Raw genomic sequence first — 16,750 nt, forward strand, 5'->3', positions numbered from 1 at the left:
ACAAGTAGCTGAAGCAAGAAATTATGCCCTGATGAAAAAGTGAGCTTATTCTGCAACAGTTGTGGGCAGCTGGACAGACCTTGGGGCTTGCTTCTGTCTTGGCTGTTAAAAAGTCTGCTCTGCTTCCGTGTGCAGAAGGGAAGGAGGGTGGCATGCAGAGCACCCGCAGACACTTCAGCATGTCCCCATGAACATCAGCTCCAAGAGTCCATCACTGTTTCACCAAAGCTGCAGAGCTGAAGGATGAGGTATTAATGGTTTCCTGTAGATCATACACCATCTACATGGTTTCTTTCAGCACAGTCTGGCAGGGAGAGACTGATCAGCACTCACCTCCTTGATGTTTCCAAGAAGCCATGTGGTCCACTTAGGACCGTACCTGGTCAATCCTCCCCTGTAGCAGGGAAGGGTTTTACCTTCTGCAGGGCTGACACCACTAGTGAGACATGTTGCATTCCCCTTCAGGGAGGCAAAGGGCTTCTGGAAACCTGTGCAGGCAAGAGGCTCCACGTGGGCCTCCTACAGCCTTTTCCTAAGTATGTTCTTCTTCCCCCAGCCAGGAACATCTGACTCTGCCAAGATGTGGATGCATAAGTTGCCAGCTCCTCTCACTGGAAGCTAATAGCTAGCTCACTGAACAAAGAAAATCCAATTTGGCATCAAAAAAAGCAAACAGTCTAATTCTGGTCTCTCATTTTTTTTCTCTGCTGGTGCAGTTCATCAGACTTTTCACTGATTTATACCTTGGATGCAAGAAGAGTTTCAGACTCAAGGTTATTCTCCTGTCAGGTGTAGGCGTGTCCTCACTGTAACACAGAATGAAAGGGTTTATGAGCTGTGGATGTTCAAAGGGAGAGAGACATGGAGCTCCTGGAGCAGGTCCAGTGCAAGGCAGTGAGGTTAGGCTGAGGGAGCTGGGCCCATTCAGCCTCAAGAAGAGACAATTTATAAGTATCTGAAGGAAGGATGTCAAGAAGGAGCCAGGCACATCTCACTGGTGCCAAGCAATTGGCCAAAAGGCAATGGGCAGAAACTGACACACAGGAAGTTCCACCTGAATATGAGGAAGAACTTTACTGTGCAGGTGACCAAACACTGGAACAGATTGCTGTGGAGCCTCCCTCACTGGAAATATCCAAGAACTGTCTGGATGCAATCCTGTTCAATGTGCTCTAGGATGACCCTGCATGAACATGGAAGCTGGACAAGATGACACTCTGTGGTCCCTTCCAGTTTGGCCCATTTTGTGATTCTGTGAGTGTTCACTTGTGTATGGCAATTATGTGGGCAGTGGTGGGCCACAAGTCCCCAGGTACCTGGAGAATGACACTCCTTCTGGCAAGTGTCTTTAATTGTTTCTTAAAGCCTGATGGCATCTTAGGTTTTTTTTTTTCCCTTTTCTTCAAGAGGACCACTAGAAAATCAAATGATTGTAGTTTCCTTTGCCTATAGCAGAGGTTAGAGGGGAAAATAACTCAGGAGCTCATACACTGCTCTCTGAATTCAGCAGGGTCTTTTCTGCCAGATTCAGTGGAAGTTCTGGAGCCAGCTCTCTATCAAAGGTGACTTTGATTTTCTGCAGTTGTGTGGGCCTTTCCTCCCATTTCTCTGTGGGGAGTAGTTTTGGGAGACTTCAGAGTTCAGATGAAATATTTGCTGTAGCACTCAGCTTATTTTCTCCCTTGCATCGTGACTGTTCCTCTCTTTTACAGCTGGCAGCTGTAATCACTGCTGGCCTCCTCCTGCTCTACATCCCCCTGTGCTACGAGGATTTCCATTTCCATGTGGCTCGTGTGTATGCTTGCCTGGGGTACCCCAATGCCCAGCACATCCTGGGACAGAGGTATTTGCAAGGTAATGTTTCTCCAATATGTGGCTAACTTCTTGCCAGAGTGTGCATGCTTATAAGCCAGAACCACAAACGTGGCTTTGTGATACCAACACACTGCTGGATTTTCTGGACTGTATTTCATAACCTGTCTGTGACTTTGCTACCTTGTCTCACACCCAGGAGCTGGAGTGGAAAAAAATGAGGACATGGCCATGCACTGGTTCAGGTGAGGCACAGAAATCCCCCAAGCAATTCTTGCCATGGGAAATTAGCTCCTTCTGGGGAAAGGGTACTTGTGGTATGGGATGAGGAAAAAGCTGGCTGTGCTTTTTGGGGAAACCTGCACTGAGCTGTCCTGTGCTGTTGGGAATAGGTTCACAGGTGGCAGCAGGGACAGCAGGAGCTCCTGACTTCTCACTGTGGGTTGCATTATGCTTTGATCCACTTTCCCTACCTGCTATGCTTTTTTTTTTTTAATCAGTGGAAAGAAAGGAAATATCTTGAGAGCGAGAGTGCAGAGGGATGCTGGTGCTGCTGTATGGCTTTATGGGGAGGTTTGAGCTGCAGGAAGCATGCACAAGTACAGGAGGGGAGTGAGCCAGGAGCTGCTGAGGGAATGGGAAATCAATTTACAGCAGTGTATTGTTTTCCTGCTCTCAGCACACCCTCCCAAGAGGCTTCTACCACATGAGTGACACAGCCATGCCTATGTGTGCATTTGCTGTGGTACCCATAGTAGTCACACCAATGGTGGGAGCCTGGGCTGAATCCCCTGGAATCCTGCCATTCTTGGTAAGAAATGGGAAAAACTAAAGACAGGGAAATTTACTGTGCTACCCAAAAAGCAAGAGGATAGGAGTAGACATATTGGATGGTGTCTTTGCCTGCTCAAGGCATAGAACAGCATCAAGCTGCTGGACTTAGAGGGTTGAAAGAACTATGCCTGTGACAGCAGGAGATGTAATTCAAGGAGGAATCATAAAAGATATCCATACCTAGAGAAATGCTCAAGCCTTCATGCTTTTCTGAATAAGGATGTTTCCCAAACCAGGGCCTGAAATTTCAAAGGAGTCACATTTCAAAAAGTGAATTATACATAACTTTTCCCTTATTTGCTCTGTTCTAGTTTAATCTCAGCTACCAACTAAGCACCATGCAGCTGCTCACTGGTTTCTCCCCTTCTCTCCCCCTCCTGTTGGATGGGGAAGAGAACTGGGAAAAGGTAAAACTCATGGATTGAGATAAGAGCAGCGTGATAATTGAAATAAAGTAAAATATAACAATAACAGTAGTAATAAAAGAAAGGAATAAACCCCAAGAAACAGAAGTGAGCCCAGTACAATTGCTCACCACACTCTGACCAATGCCCAGCCTGTCCCTGACGAGCAGTCGGCAGCTCCTGACCAACCTCCCCAGTTTACACGCTGACCATGAGCTGCTCCATGGGATGAAATATCCCTTTGGCAAGTTTGGGTCTGCTGTCCTGGCCCTACTCCCTCCCAGCTTCTTGTGCACCTGCTTGCTGCCAGAGCATGGGAAACAGAAAAATCCTGGATTTAGGGTAAGCACTGCTCAGCAACAGCCAAAGTATCAGTGTGTTACCAACATTATTCTTGTACTGAATCCAAAGCACAGCACCGTACCAGCTGCTAGGAAGAAAAGTGACTCTCAGCCAAAACCAACTCTCACCTTGCTTGAGAACATTTAAACTCTTGGTTTTCTTCTCCTGTTCTTCTCTTACCATTTTCTGTGCTTGTCTCTTCCTGGCTGCAGGCAGGCTGCGGGGCAGGGCCATCCCCACTCCTCCTTCAACCTGGCAGTGGGGACACTCAGAAACATGACCATGGCACTTGAAGAAGGGTGAGATAATCCTCTTCCTTCCCATTACAGCTTCACTCCCAGCTCTTCTTGGGGACAGGGGGAAACCTGGTGCTGTGGGTACTCCATGCATGAAGCCACTCCAGCATTTCTAATGCCCTCTTTTTTGTATTGTCAGTAATGCAGCCCTGCCTGCAGCAGGGAAATGGGAAAACACAGTCCAATGACATTTTAAAAATAGTGTGTCACAGTACCTATAATGCCTGTGGTCTGCATATGTTTCTCCATGATGATTTCCCAATGAAAGCAAGGGACAAGACCTGTATTGGTATAGAAAGAGCTGTTGAAGTGACATGTGAATTTTTTTTCTATGAATACCTGTCTTTCTCTTATAAGGGAGAAACTCTCCCTTTTCACTCTCCTTCCATCCAGTCAATGAGAAGCTTCCTGTTGACTGCCTGAGAGTTGGGTTGAAACTGCCAGGCATGAGTTTTTCTCCCTGATGTGCACATGCACATTTCACACCAGTGTTCCCAGCAAGGCCCACAGATAAAGAAAACTTGCCTTGTGCTTTGTGCAGTCACTGTGGCAACTTGTCCTAGGGCTAAGTGAAGCTGAAGAAACTGATTCAATCACAGTGAAACCCAGCCCTTTTTTGATTTTGTGTATCATTTAATTTTAATTATTTTCATTTGCTTCAAGCCTGAAAACAAAAACTGAGGCTGGAGCAAGCAGTTATACTCTAAATGAAGCTTAAAAAGTGTTGTTTGGACAAACCTTGTGATTTGAAGCCAGTGCATTTTGTTTCAGTCTCCACTGCATATTGCATGATCAGACTCACATATTGGGTGGTATATCAAGAACTCCAAAACCATTTCTCCTTCAACTAAGATAAGAAAAAACACCAAACCCAGAACATATGTGCTCAAACCACAGGAAAAAGCAGAAGGAAAATCAGATTATTTTCTGAATAGGGGAGAGTTAATTTTACAGGTGTTTTCATATTCACATAGTAGCTGTGGTCCTCTTATAAAAGCCTGTGTAATTAAAATTTAGCTAGGAATGAATTTAGGATTTCCTCCTAGATTTTCTTGATGAAGGTTTCATGTCCTTCAGGGAAGTGGAGAAACTCCTCAGTGTGGCAGCAGCCCATGGGCTCTTAGAAGCTCAGCAACTTCTGGAAAACATCAAGAGCAGAAACCTTCCCTGAATGACTGCTGCAACACCGATGTTTGTACAACCTTGTCTTCTTCTGCACTCAGCAACCCTGCCTTCTCCTTGCTGACTGCCTGGTCTTCAGGAATTTGAATAATTCACTGGACATTACATTTGCTTTGTGATGCATCTTCATGGTCAGGTCTATAGCAGTCATGTGCTGCTGCTCCATCTCCATTTGTTTCCTGGCTTGCCACTTGTGAAGACCACTGGAAAGGTGAGATGGAGGAGATCAGTAGCCTTCAATGTTATACTGATGATAAGCATATGAATATTTTTGAAAAAAACTCCCATCACTGTTGTACCAACTCATCTGCTAATGCTAAGTTAGATCCAAATATTCATTTTGGCTTGGTGCAGTGTTGCTTGCATGTTTGTGCCACCTTTCATGCTCTGCTTAGGCATTGCGATAACTGATCACGACTAAGGCTGTAAATCAGCATGACATGCATGCATCATCCATTTGTACTGGAAATGACTGTGATTTAATAGAAAATACAAATTATGCTCTCACTTAGCAACTAGTGTTCCTTATCAGCATTACCATTGTCATGCCAGTTCTGGGGAAAAGAAATTCAATTTAATGGAAACTACCTTCATTTTCAGGGTGGTCTCAGTTTAAAACCACAGTGAGCAATTGCATTTCACAGGACGTGTGCTCAACTAAACAAAGACCTGCAGAGTTTTGCTAGCAATAAAATTGTTTCCCAGGGCTTTTGTTGGTGTGCAATGTTTTCCTTCTTCCTACCATGATTATTCAGCTCACTTGTTGCATGACACAAGGTCCTGCACTCCCCTGGATACCTGAGGCCACACTGGTGAGCTTGAGAACAAGGGGCTGCCACTGAGGGAACAAATGGGACGGCAAGCTCATGGTGGGGTTCAAGCTTTGGTTTCTGAGAATTGCTATTGTGCCATGATTCGTAGGCAAAGTTGTGAAGGATTTTATCCAGGCTCCCATTTTCCTGTCCCCTCTTGGATGTCAGCCTCAGTATCTTTCTAGGGTGATCCTGGCAACAACTGGGGGGTATCCCAGCTGGCACAACATGCCAGCCCCCTGCATAGTGGAGACTGGTGGAGGTTGTGTGATGGCCACACATTAAGGAAGGGATGGCTGAGCTTTGCTTCTTTTCCTCCTGACTGTGCCCAGGCTGGGCTCCTCAGGGCCAGCTCTATATCCTGCTCCCAACAGAGGAGGAACAGAGAGGAGACCTCTGGCCTGGTTCCCCCACTCATCTACTTTCTCTCTCCCTCCCACACAGCCCTTTGTTAAATCTGGTACCACAAACTGCACAGCAGAGCAGAGCTCCAGGTGAGTTTCTCTGTTTCCTACTTCTCATGCAGAAAAGCAAGACACTATTTGCCAACTCAAAAAAGAGCTTATTTCCATGGCCTCTTTCATGGCCCTGAGCCAGGACCCTTTGAAGGCAGGGGAATATTTCCCTTGACGTGAGGCTTGTACAGCATCACATCTCATACCCTGCCCTTTATTTCTCATATGCATGGGCATTAGCTCTTGATTTAGAAACCAGACCTATGCTTTACATCTCCTATATGGAAATATGCACCAATGAAGTGCACTAGGCATCCTTTCCAGGCCTGTGGTACCCTTCTTTCTGTGCCTGTGAGCAGGAAAACCTTGTCTTTGCCCCCACAAAACAGCATCCACCTGGCAAGTAACATGAGGAGCTGTCTCAAAACCCCACTGAAACCCAGAACCAGTGTGTGCCGCCACTCTTCTACCCCCAAAATCATCCTCCTTGTTTTCTCTATCCTCCCTAACTGCAATAGCCAGTGTCAGAGGCATATCCAAGCATGGTTGCAGAGAGACATATGCTGTTGCACACTTCTGCTAACCAGTGATGGCCAAACTCACGCACCTTTCACACCTTTCCTATTGCCACTGGGTGCAGGATGATGCTATTAGCGGCCCAGACATGACATAAGCTCACCTGGGTATGTGAGGAGCAAATATGTAACACCTACCTGAGTATGTGAGGAGCAAATACACAGAAGGCCTGGTGAGCAGGGTCATTGTATTTCACACTGTGCTGGATTGCCCCTGGCTGGATGGCAGATACCCATCAAGGCTATTCTCTCACTCCCCTCTACAACTGGGCTGGGGAGAGAATATGCAGCAAAAGGTTCATGAGTTAAAGACTGGAGGATGTCACTCATCAAATACCATCATGGGCAAAACAGAGTGAACTTGGGGATATTAATTAAATTTAGTACTGAAAAAATCAGAGCAGAATAATTAAAAAGAAAATAAATTTTAAAGCCAACCTTTTCCTCATCCCCCTCTCCTTCCGTTGCTCTACTTCCTCTTCTCCCAGCAGTGCAGAGAGATGGGGAATGGGGGTTATGGTCAGTCCACCACAGCTGTTTCTGCCTCTGCTGCCACCTCAGGGAGAAGAGTCCTTCTGCTCCAGTGTGAGGTCCCTCCCAGAGGAGACAGTTCTCCGCTAACTGCTCCAATGTCGGTCACTTTTCATGGGGTGTACCCCATGTGCTTTGGCCACAATTACATCTGTGCAGTAACTTTTTTTCCCTTCTTAAATATGTTATCACAAAGGCATTACTCTCACTCCTGACTAGGACAGCCTTAGCCAGCAGCATGTTTACCTTGGAACCAGCTGGCATTGGCTCTGTCACACATGGGGGAAGCTTCTGGCAGCTTCTCACAGAAATCATCCCATAGTCCACCTCACTATCAAAATATGGCCACACAAACCCAGTACACACAGGACTTAAGGAATCACCTTTTACAGTCCCCCAGCCAAAATGAGAGAGCAGGTTTTTGTATGCTGATCAATTTTCCCACCTGAACCCTTGCCCAACAACAAAATTGGCACTAGCAACCATAAGATCCTGCGGCCACCAGGCAACAAGTCAGCCTCAAGGTTCATGCTGCCTTCACTTCAGTAACAGGGTTTAGTAATTTTGTTTGCTTTCTCAAAAAAACCCAGCTGTTTTGGATTATAACATATCAGCTGTAATTTCCTTGCTGGTATACATACTTGTACAATGGGTGAGTGACCTATCATCCATTGCTATCCAAGCGTCCCTCTTTACTAAAAAATAGTAGTAAGAACTGGACAAAAAATCTTTGCAAACAACTTTGCACATGATTCAACAGAAAGAAAACAATTGTTGGTTTAATAAAGTCAGTTATCAAAGCAGCAGGAGGAAGCCATTGGAACTCAAGGTGATGATGAGATTTTACCAGAAAAAGATGTTCACTCTTTTCCTGCAATTTACAGGATTAGTGCTTGCATTTTTACCCTTGCACCACCTCCTCTTAAAACACAAGTGCCTCCTGCCCTAATTGCTGTCCATACAATTTTGCCCTGGATGTTCTTTCAGTTCAAGCTATTGCAGTTGATGTCTGAGAGTGCACACATTCACCTTCCTCCTGTTTTTTTTTCTTTTTCTCCCCAGACCTGCCTTGCCATGGCTGTTCTGGCCTCTGGTAGATGTGGGCACCCTATTCCCCCTTCAGGGAATGGAACAAGTGGGGGGCACTTGTCCCACACAGCAGTGTCTGGACCTCCCTGACAAGCTGCCAGCTTTCCCCTTCTTGGCACTGCCTGTACTCAGGCAATTAGAAGGATTTTCTTTCCCAAAACACAGCTCCAATTATAATCTAATTTATTTTATTTGAAGTACAGTTTGGTAGTATTTCCATTATGCAAATATCAATTTATTATCCTCACATTATGTTTTGACTACAGTTGTGCTGCTAATTAGAGGTAATTTAAGTGCTTTTAAAAACCTCATCCTTTCCTCTCCATGCACCCTTACTTCCTTGCAAACCACACAGTGCAGATATTTAGCACGGAGTCAGTGATGAAAACCTGCAGTTATCAGCTCTGTTTGCATCACTCTAATTGAATTTCATTATGTTAGAAAGCACTTAGAAAGCACGATTTTTTCTGATTTACTTGGGATTGGAGATGGAGACATGAAAGAGGAAGGTAACTTACTCTAGCTGCATTTCTAACATTTTTCTGCTCAGACTTTCAAGTACACTTGGTGTGTCTCTCCCAGTACTGACCACACTGCTGCCTTTGGCTGAGGGGGAAAATTAGAATTATATTAATGCTAATCTAGGAGAGACAGCACATTCCTGTCATAAGAGAGAGAGAAAAGCTGACCCCAGGAATTTGGCTGAAAAAATCCTAAACCTGGCTGTTGTGGAGGTATTTGTGTGTTCTGTTTAGCACCACCAGCAGAGGCCCTAGGTAACTAGGATAAACCCTGTAACAGCAATTCCCATCTACTCTGGCTGAAGGCAGTGGGAAGACTGTAGGTTTTGGTCATGGAGGCTGTCCAGCTTGGTATGGGCCTTAGAAGGTGGGCAGTGGAGATTTTTTGGGGGAAAAATGAGGCAGCCACTGGGAGATGTGTGGGAATGGGGACTAGGCAGTGGGAATTTATGGAGGGCTAAGAGTCTGTCCCTGCCATCCTTAAAATCCTCACAGGATTACTCCTCCCAGGTTAGGGTTAGGGTTAGGAAATTATGGAGGGCTAAGAGAGTCTGTCCCTGCCATCCTTAAAATCCTCACAGGATTACTCCTCCCAACTCCTTTTACATTAACCACATCTGCTATCCACTTTTCTTATGCAGACTTTTCTGTTGGGCATGTTAGGGGTGTCTGCTTCCACAGCTCAGGGCAGAGAGGGATCCTACCTGCTATGCAGGTGGAAAAAAGGTTTCTGCCTCCCAAAGCATCTTCAGGGCCATCCCAGTTTTATTTGGCTGGCATGTTTTTATGACCACTGAAATGTTGTTTTACCAAACGTTTTGAGGAACTCTCAGAGCTTCCCAAGAAGATGACTTTTAGCAGGGGAGGGGAGTGTTATTGCCTGTAATAAAAGCCCACAGAATGATCAAACCCACAGATGGCTAAAGAAGCTGTGCAGCTCTGGCTTTGAAGTGCTTGCTTCAGCAGTAGCTGAACATTAGGGGTCCCCAGTGGACTTTCAAAAGCTTTGTTAGGAAAAAAAAAAAAAAAAAAAAAAAAAAAAAAGGACTGAAGCTTTCCTGAATTTGTCTACAATATAAATCCCAATACCCCACCTACCTACCAGGCAAGCTCTGTTGATACCAGGGGCGAAAAAACAGCATTAATGGTCTGACGTAAAAAGAAGACAGCAGCCGCTGTGCTGTGCCTACAGAAACCCGGGGCTCTCAGAGAGGGCCTTTTCTTTCTGCCCAAAGTCAAGCTTCAAAGCTTCCTGCTCCGTTTTGTTCTTAATTGAAAGTGTTATTGCAGTGGGAAGGGTTGTTTTTGTTTTGCCAATCCCCTTCCCCGCTTTTAGTTTATTTTCCTCAGGAGACATTATCTTCCATTTGCAGAGTGAATTCAGCATCCTGTAATGGAGACTTAATGGTTGTGGGTGGGTTTAGGGGAAGCTCTGCTGTGGCACTGCCACACTGCACCAAACCTCCTCCAGCTGGGAAGGAGCTGGGCTCTTCCCGTAGGAGAGGAATTGGCAGTGTGGTTAAGCAGATCATTTGCACTTTTTGCATCCATCAGATGTTGACAAGGCAAGGGCCACGAGGCCTGGAAAAATTCTCTGTGTCTTGGGAAACCTGCTCAAAGCCCTTGGCTGTGGCATTGGTGTTGTTCCCATCTCTGGGAAGGGAGGAGATCTTACCTACAGTGCAGACAACTTCAAGAAAGCCATTTTTGTTAAACATTCCACCACTATATAGCAGTACTTTAAGGAGACCCCCAGAAAGGGAAGACACAATGGATTTGTCTTCCTGAGGCTAAAATAAGTATTATAATAAAAGTATCCAACAAGACCTGACAGCACTTTAAAGGGCTGTCATTTCAGTGTCCTGCAGCTGACAGCTCTGTCAATCAGCTCTCAGACATTATCACATATGATACTCCACATCGCTTTCACTTATGAATTAAAAAGGTACAAATACTGTAATACAAGTGTCCTTAGCACGCTAAGAATTTCTTAAGGTAAGACAGATGCAAGGTGAGCTTTGCATTTCTACTTGGTTCATGTTCTGCATGGGATGCTCCCTGGCAGCTGCTCAGAATGATTTAGGGCCTTTTGCAAAACCATCTCTGCCACACAGTGGGGAACTGCTGGGACAGCAGCTAGCAACATTCCCTGTCCGTTGGCAAATTCCTTTTTTGTTTATTTTGGTGAAAGTCACAACACCCTGAAACTACTCTAGGTTATTGAAAGCCTGGATGGAAAGGTGTTAATTAAAGGTGGGCCCTCAGGCCTCTCTGGGAACACACCTTGGCAGGACGCTGAGTGGTGCAGGGGATGCTGCAGCCCACAAGAGCTGGCAGTGCACTGTCAGCCCCAGCACAACTTTGCATCACAAACCCAGCCTTAGAAGCAAACACCGAGATGTGTCTGGCCTCATCCCCTGCCATGGACAGGGAAGAAGAGGAGTACAATGCAAAAATCCAGTTCATCTCTCTCTGCTCCACCAAATGCCCTGGTGCATGTCCTGTGGCTCTTTTAGACGAGCAGTATAAGATGGAGGGGCTACTGGATTGAAACCCAGAGGACACCCTGGACATGGGAGAAAAAAAAAAGACCTTCAAAGAACAAAAAAAAAAAGCAAACAAAAAAACAAAAAACCCAAAACAAAACCAAACTGTAGGTCTTTTTCTCACATTTTTACTATGCTTGCCTTCAATATGGAATTAATAAGAGGCATTGAAATATAGTCACATATATAACCCAAAACGAGTTCACAAAAGGAATTAAGTCATCCCTTAAGAAAAGACAAATGTCTGGACATTGTTTGGAAACTAAAAGCTGAAGTATCATCTATAGCTGAGGTACAGCAGCAGGTGGCTCTGACAGAAACAAGGGTATTCCCTCCCTCCCCACCTTTCATCTTGTCTGCCCAGGGAAGGATTAGTAGATTTTGGGAGAAGAGCCTCTCAGAAGTGGAAAATACTTTCTCAGAGTTCAGAGAAAATAGAAGAATCGGGATGACAACCTCTACCTGTTGCTACCACACATCCAGTACTTCTCCAATTCCCTGTAAAGCAACCATTTAATTAAGAAGTCAGTTTGACAAAATTAGAATAAACTCTGCTGGAGCTTAATGATGACCAGATCTTTTTTACTGACAGCTTTCCTCCAAAATGAATTGCAGGCTGTTGTGGACTCTGTTATAGCTGACTTTCACCTGGCTCTCCCATTTGCCACTCACATCAATATGGCCGACTGCCTTAAGAAGAGCAAAATTAGCCAAATTTCCCCCTTTCCCATATGACTCATGCAGCACAACAACGGTTGGTACTCATTTGTTTCCCAAAATGCCTGTGTGGTGGTGTCCAAGTTATCACCAACAGCATTTTTATGAAACACTTGAAGCAAAATATCAGCGGCTTTGCCCAAGCTCTAATAAATATCTGCTTAAGATGAACTGAATCCAGCAGGGACTTGACTCTTAAGTCCCAGTTCAGCAACACAATTAAGTCCACACTTAAATTATTTTATATTAAATTATTTTATAAAGTGGGATGAACAAATGAGTCAGGGCTTTGGGTCCCTGGCATGTTCAATAGTTCTCAGGCTGTTTGCCCAAAGCTTAGTCACAAAACAGCAGTAAGAACTGTAACAGAACTCAGCTTTTCAATGATGAGGGCCAAACCCAGTTGCACACATTTTCTTTCTTACATGAGGTAGGAACCAGACCAGTAAGTAGTTTCCTGTAGCCATTGAAAGATACGATTTAGGATAATTTTTCTCCTGATATATATATAATGGCTGAAAACTGTAGAATGAAAAGCCTTTTGTGGATGCTCCAACACTTAGAAAATTCTGACTAAAATGTATTCTCATCATCCAGAGGATGAGTGCTCAGCAGAGAGGTGGAGGAAAGGCTCCACTGCCACCGAGGACAGGCGCAGCATTGCCAGGACAGCTGCTGCTTTCCTGACCACCTTTACACCTGACTCTATGAGGGCAACAAGTTTTGTGAGCAAGTCTCCCTTCTTTCTGACACCCATGGGCAAGGACCATCTTCCTACCCTCTCCAGAGGATGAGGAAATTAATTCAGTGTGAGAAGGTAGTTGAAGAGCCACCCCATCCTGGTAGCCAGCTCAAACAGCAGGATTTGTTTCTCACTTCACGGCATGAGGGTGCATCATGCTGGTTTCTGCTCTCCAGTGCTGAGCAGGCTAATGTACTTCAAACTGAAGCAGGCTCCTCCAAGCTTAGCCTGGCTCTGATTGCAGAGCCTCTGCAATCTTGAGTAATTATCATTGCCAAGGGCTCCTCAGAGTTCAGCACAAGGACCTCCAAAATTGCAGTGCTGCAGACGAGTCCCCTCCCCCAAAATTCTTCCTGATGGTCTCTTCTGTTTCTGACCCTAAGTGCTGCTGGGAGAGTTGGGAAGGGAAAGTCTGTTCAAAATAAGAGGGCCAGGTAAAGAAAGGCCTCCTTTCTTCAGTTTCAAGGGTGCAGCACTAACACACCACTTTTCCTGCTGCTCACAGCACTTCTCAACACCACTGTTCATGGACCAGCTTGTAAAGGGAGGGGATGTTATTCCCACTGGCTGGGACTATGAAGCACATAGGTGACTATGAACCATAGGTGGTGAGCAGGATTTCATGCTGCAGACACCCTCTCTTGAAAACTAAAAGTGTAGTCTGGAGTGTCAACACAGACAAGTTCATTTCTTGAATTTAAGGGTAGGGCTATGCCAGCAAGCAACTGCCTTCATGAAACTAGAAAGATGAGGGTGGCAGAGGAGGCTAACAATTCATGGCAGTGCAAAGATCCAGCCCCTGCAAATGACATCCCACTTGAAGACACTGCTTGACATCAAACCCATCATGAGTGCAAAACCTGATTGCTCTGGGGGTGGGCATAGGATATTTTCCTGTAGCTTGAACCACAGCTCAGCTGTGACATTTTTGCAGCAGCACAGGAAAAAAATGGAGAATTACTGGATATTTCAAAAACTGAAGAGAGAAAAAAAAACCAAACCAGCCACCAGCCTAGGATTTGGGGGAAAAAACATTAGCTTGAGCTGCCAAGGAAGAACAGAGAAACCAGCAGGGAGGATCTGGAAAAAGCCAACAGAGGAAAGGTCAAAATACTGATGCTCTGCAGTAGAGCTAAGGGATGGATGCCCAGGGCAAAGTCACAGAAAAGCCTCAAGGCCAGAAGGTTCAGTTCCTCTGCCAAAGGAGCTGCCTTTCACTTAGTCCTGTCCCTGAGCAGTGACAGGGCAGAGTGCAGGGTCAGGAAAGCCCCTCTGCCTAAGGGCATTCCTCTGATGCTGCCCCTCCCATTCAGTGTCCCTGCACACCTGGGGAAGCAGCCCAGCAGGAGCCTGCAGAGCCCTCCCACTGCCAGCATCCTCTCCTGCCCCCTGCACGGCATGCCAGAGCCAGCTCACCTCTGAACTGTGCTTTGTTGGAATGTGCTGCAGCAGCTTAAGCTATTTATTAGTCCATGCATCATGAAGCCATGCACCACTCATGAGGTTTACCTGGAAAGCCCACAGTGTTATACTTGTAATGAGGAGTCTGTAGTCAGTGCTGAGAGCATCCCAGTGCAAGACCCAAAACTCAGGCTGTGCCGCTGCAGGAAGAGTTGCACTGTCCTGGGTACAATGCTCTGGCTCCACAAACATATTTGGGTTCTGGGTTTTTACAGGGTCCTTTTCCAAAACTCTTTAGGTAACTCGATGGTTTGTAAATCTTCTTCCACTGAGAGCCACTGGGGTGCGTGGATGGCCAGAACAGTTCCAAAAGAATAAAAAATATTAGTCCATGGCTCACTAAGTTAGCATCACTGCTCATCTGGAACACAAGAAGCTGCTTCTCCAGATCAGGAAGAGAAAGCTCATTTTAGGCACCAAAAAGTTTTCCATGGTTTCCTGCTGGAATAACTGCAGCCAGTTTACTCCATTCACTTCCAGGAGAAAACACTCAAGAGTCCACAGGGATTCACAACTGTATGGAGAAACAAGTGCCTCAAAAATGTAGAGTTTTTTTTAAAAAATAAATGTTTGTTTTACCTCCCTCTTGGAAAGAGAAAAATAAAAAAAAGGAACACTCAGGCAAACAATTCTATTGATATTTACATAGAACATAGGTGTATATTTGCCCAATAATGTGTTAGCTAGAGAACAAACCATCTGCAGTCCTCCCCCCACCAAAACAAACAAACAAACAAACAAACCTCCTAGGTGTGAGCACCAAAAAATCGTTCTAAAAATCTTCTGAGCTAGTATAGCCCCAGGCCAAAAAGAAGCAAATAAAACCACACTACTTCTACTCCCTTGGAAGTGGTTCATATTAGCACTGGCGGCTTTGCTCCTCCTTGAAGCCACATGTGGATAACTCTCATCACAGCCAGCTGGTGCAGCTCACCTAATCGTAAGGTGGGTTTGTTCCCCTTGATCTGGAGACCAGCTTTGCCATTGGCTTGATTTGGCCTAGGTGGAGCACTGTGCTCTTATTACTTATGTCATGGTTTTAAGGGCAGTCACAGTGACTGACCTGTGAATGATACTGTGAATGATAATGTTACTGTGTCCTGGTAGTCTGCCAAGGTTTATGCGCATGACCTTGGTCCTGAGAACAGAAGTCATAGGCAAAAGTGCCCAAGGAAGAGGAGCTGAGAGGTTTTCTTCTTTTTTTCAATCTCTTTTTTTGTTTGTTTTGAAATAAAGTTTCTGCTTAAGCCAAAGGAAAATCTGAGTTTGTGGCCTGCCCACTCCCTGTGTACAGCAGCAAACCTGGCCCTCTTGTGCACCACTGGGCTCAGGACATGTGGCTAGCTGCAATGAAACACAAGTTTCAGGAGACCTTGTTTATCTTCTGCCTTCCCCAAAAATTATTACTGATGTTTTGTGGAGTCTGTTGAAATATTTAAGAGGTTGAAGTCATTGACCATGATTTCTGACAGTAGATTCAAAGCAGATTATAGTCTCTCTCTGTGAGGTTCTGTACTCCTGAATTAGATGAAATGCTGATGCCTTTGGGGGCAATAAAAATAATTCCAGCTAGTGACAGAAAATGAATTATAATTCAGGATAATTCTTGGTAGAAATCATGTATTGTTTAATTACAGCCATAACAGCTATTTGATTTTGAGATAAGAAGCGGTTGCCATAGTGACCCAATTCTTAGAGATAATTTTTGCCTAACACTGTATAAAATGCTGTATGATACCTGCCTTCACAAAAAAGCAATTTATGAAGATGAGTTTTCCTAGTGTTAGGCCTGGGGTATGAACAAGCAACATAAGCTATATATGGAAAAACATTCCCTGTCTGGTTACTGCCTGAAAAGTCCTATATGCACATTTCCCTGCAAGCACACTCATAGATGTTGTCTCAGATCCAGAGCAAGCTATAAATCTTGCTCAGCTTTCAGGACCATGTAGGCTCTGTAGAGGAATTTCAAACCTCTGTGGAGTATTAGTAAAAAATGAGAGAAGGAAATCAGAGACATATTTGTTCCGCAGAACAAGCCACCCCCTGCTGCCTACCATCAGGGAGGGTAAAAAATGATTTTACTTTGAACAGTCTTTGAGGAAACATACTCTGAAATCACAACCATTTCTGGAGTCAAGCAAAAGCACATTTTGACGCATGAAGTGAAAGGCAATCCTCAGTGAGACTGATACAAATTATCATTTGTCAAGACTATCATCTTTTTGGGGCTTCTTTTGGTAATCCTTGCCTATTTCCCCACATCCCTGTGGTGGATTTAGAGGGACTGGTCTGCAGGATTGCTGTAGGGATTGCAGACCTGTCCCTGCGCCAGGCTGTGTGGGAAGCTGGGTGTCTGGCTGCCTCCCATCAATAACGTGTCCCAGGCAGCCCATGAGGATGATGCAGCCCTTTTTGGCTTGGGTTTCCC

General features: G+C 45.1%; 1 long non-coding RNA gene across 1 annotated transcript; it reads left to right on the top strand.

Moving 5' to 3' along the window:
• Window positions 1–1,757: 1,757 nt before the first annotated feature.
• LOC109022594 lies at window positions 1,758–5,574 on the top strand. Its single transcript, XR_002001610.2, has 4 exons — window positions 1,758–1,854; window positions 2,012–2,057; window positions 3,605–3,691; window positions 4,766–5,574. It is a non-coding gene; the product is annotated as an uncharacterized LOC109022594 (long non-coding RNA).
• Window positions 5,575–16,750: the final 11,176 nt, after the last annotated feature.

The sequence above is a fragment of the Parus major genome, chromosome 4 (assembly GCF_001522545.3).
Source record: "Parus major isolate Abel chromosome 4, Parus_major1.1, whole genome shotgun sequence".
Lineage (NCBI taxonomy): Eukaryota > Metazoa > Chordata > Aves > Passeriformes > Paridae > Parus > Parus major.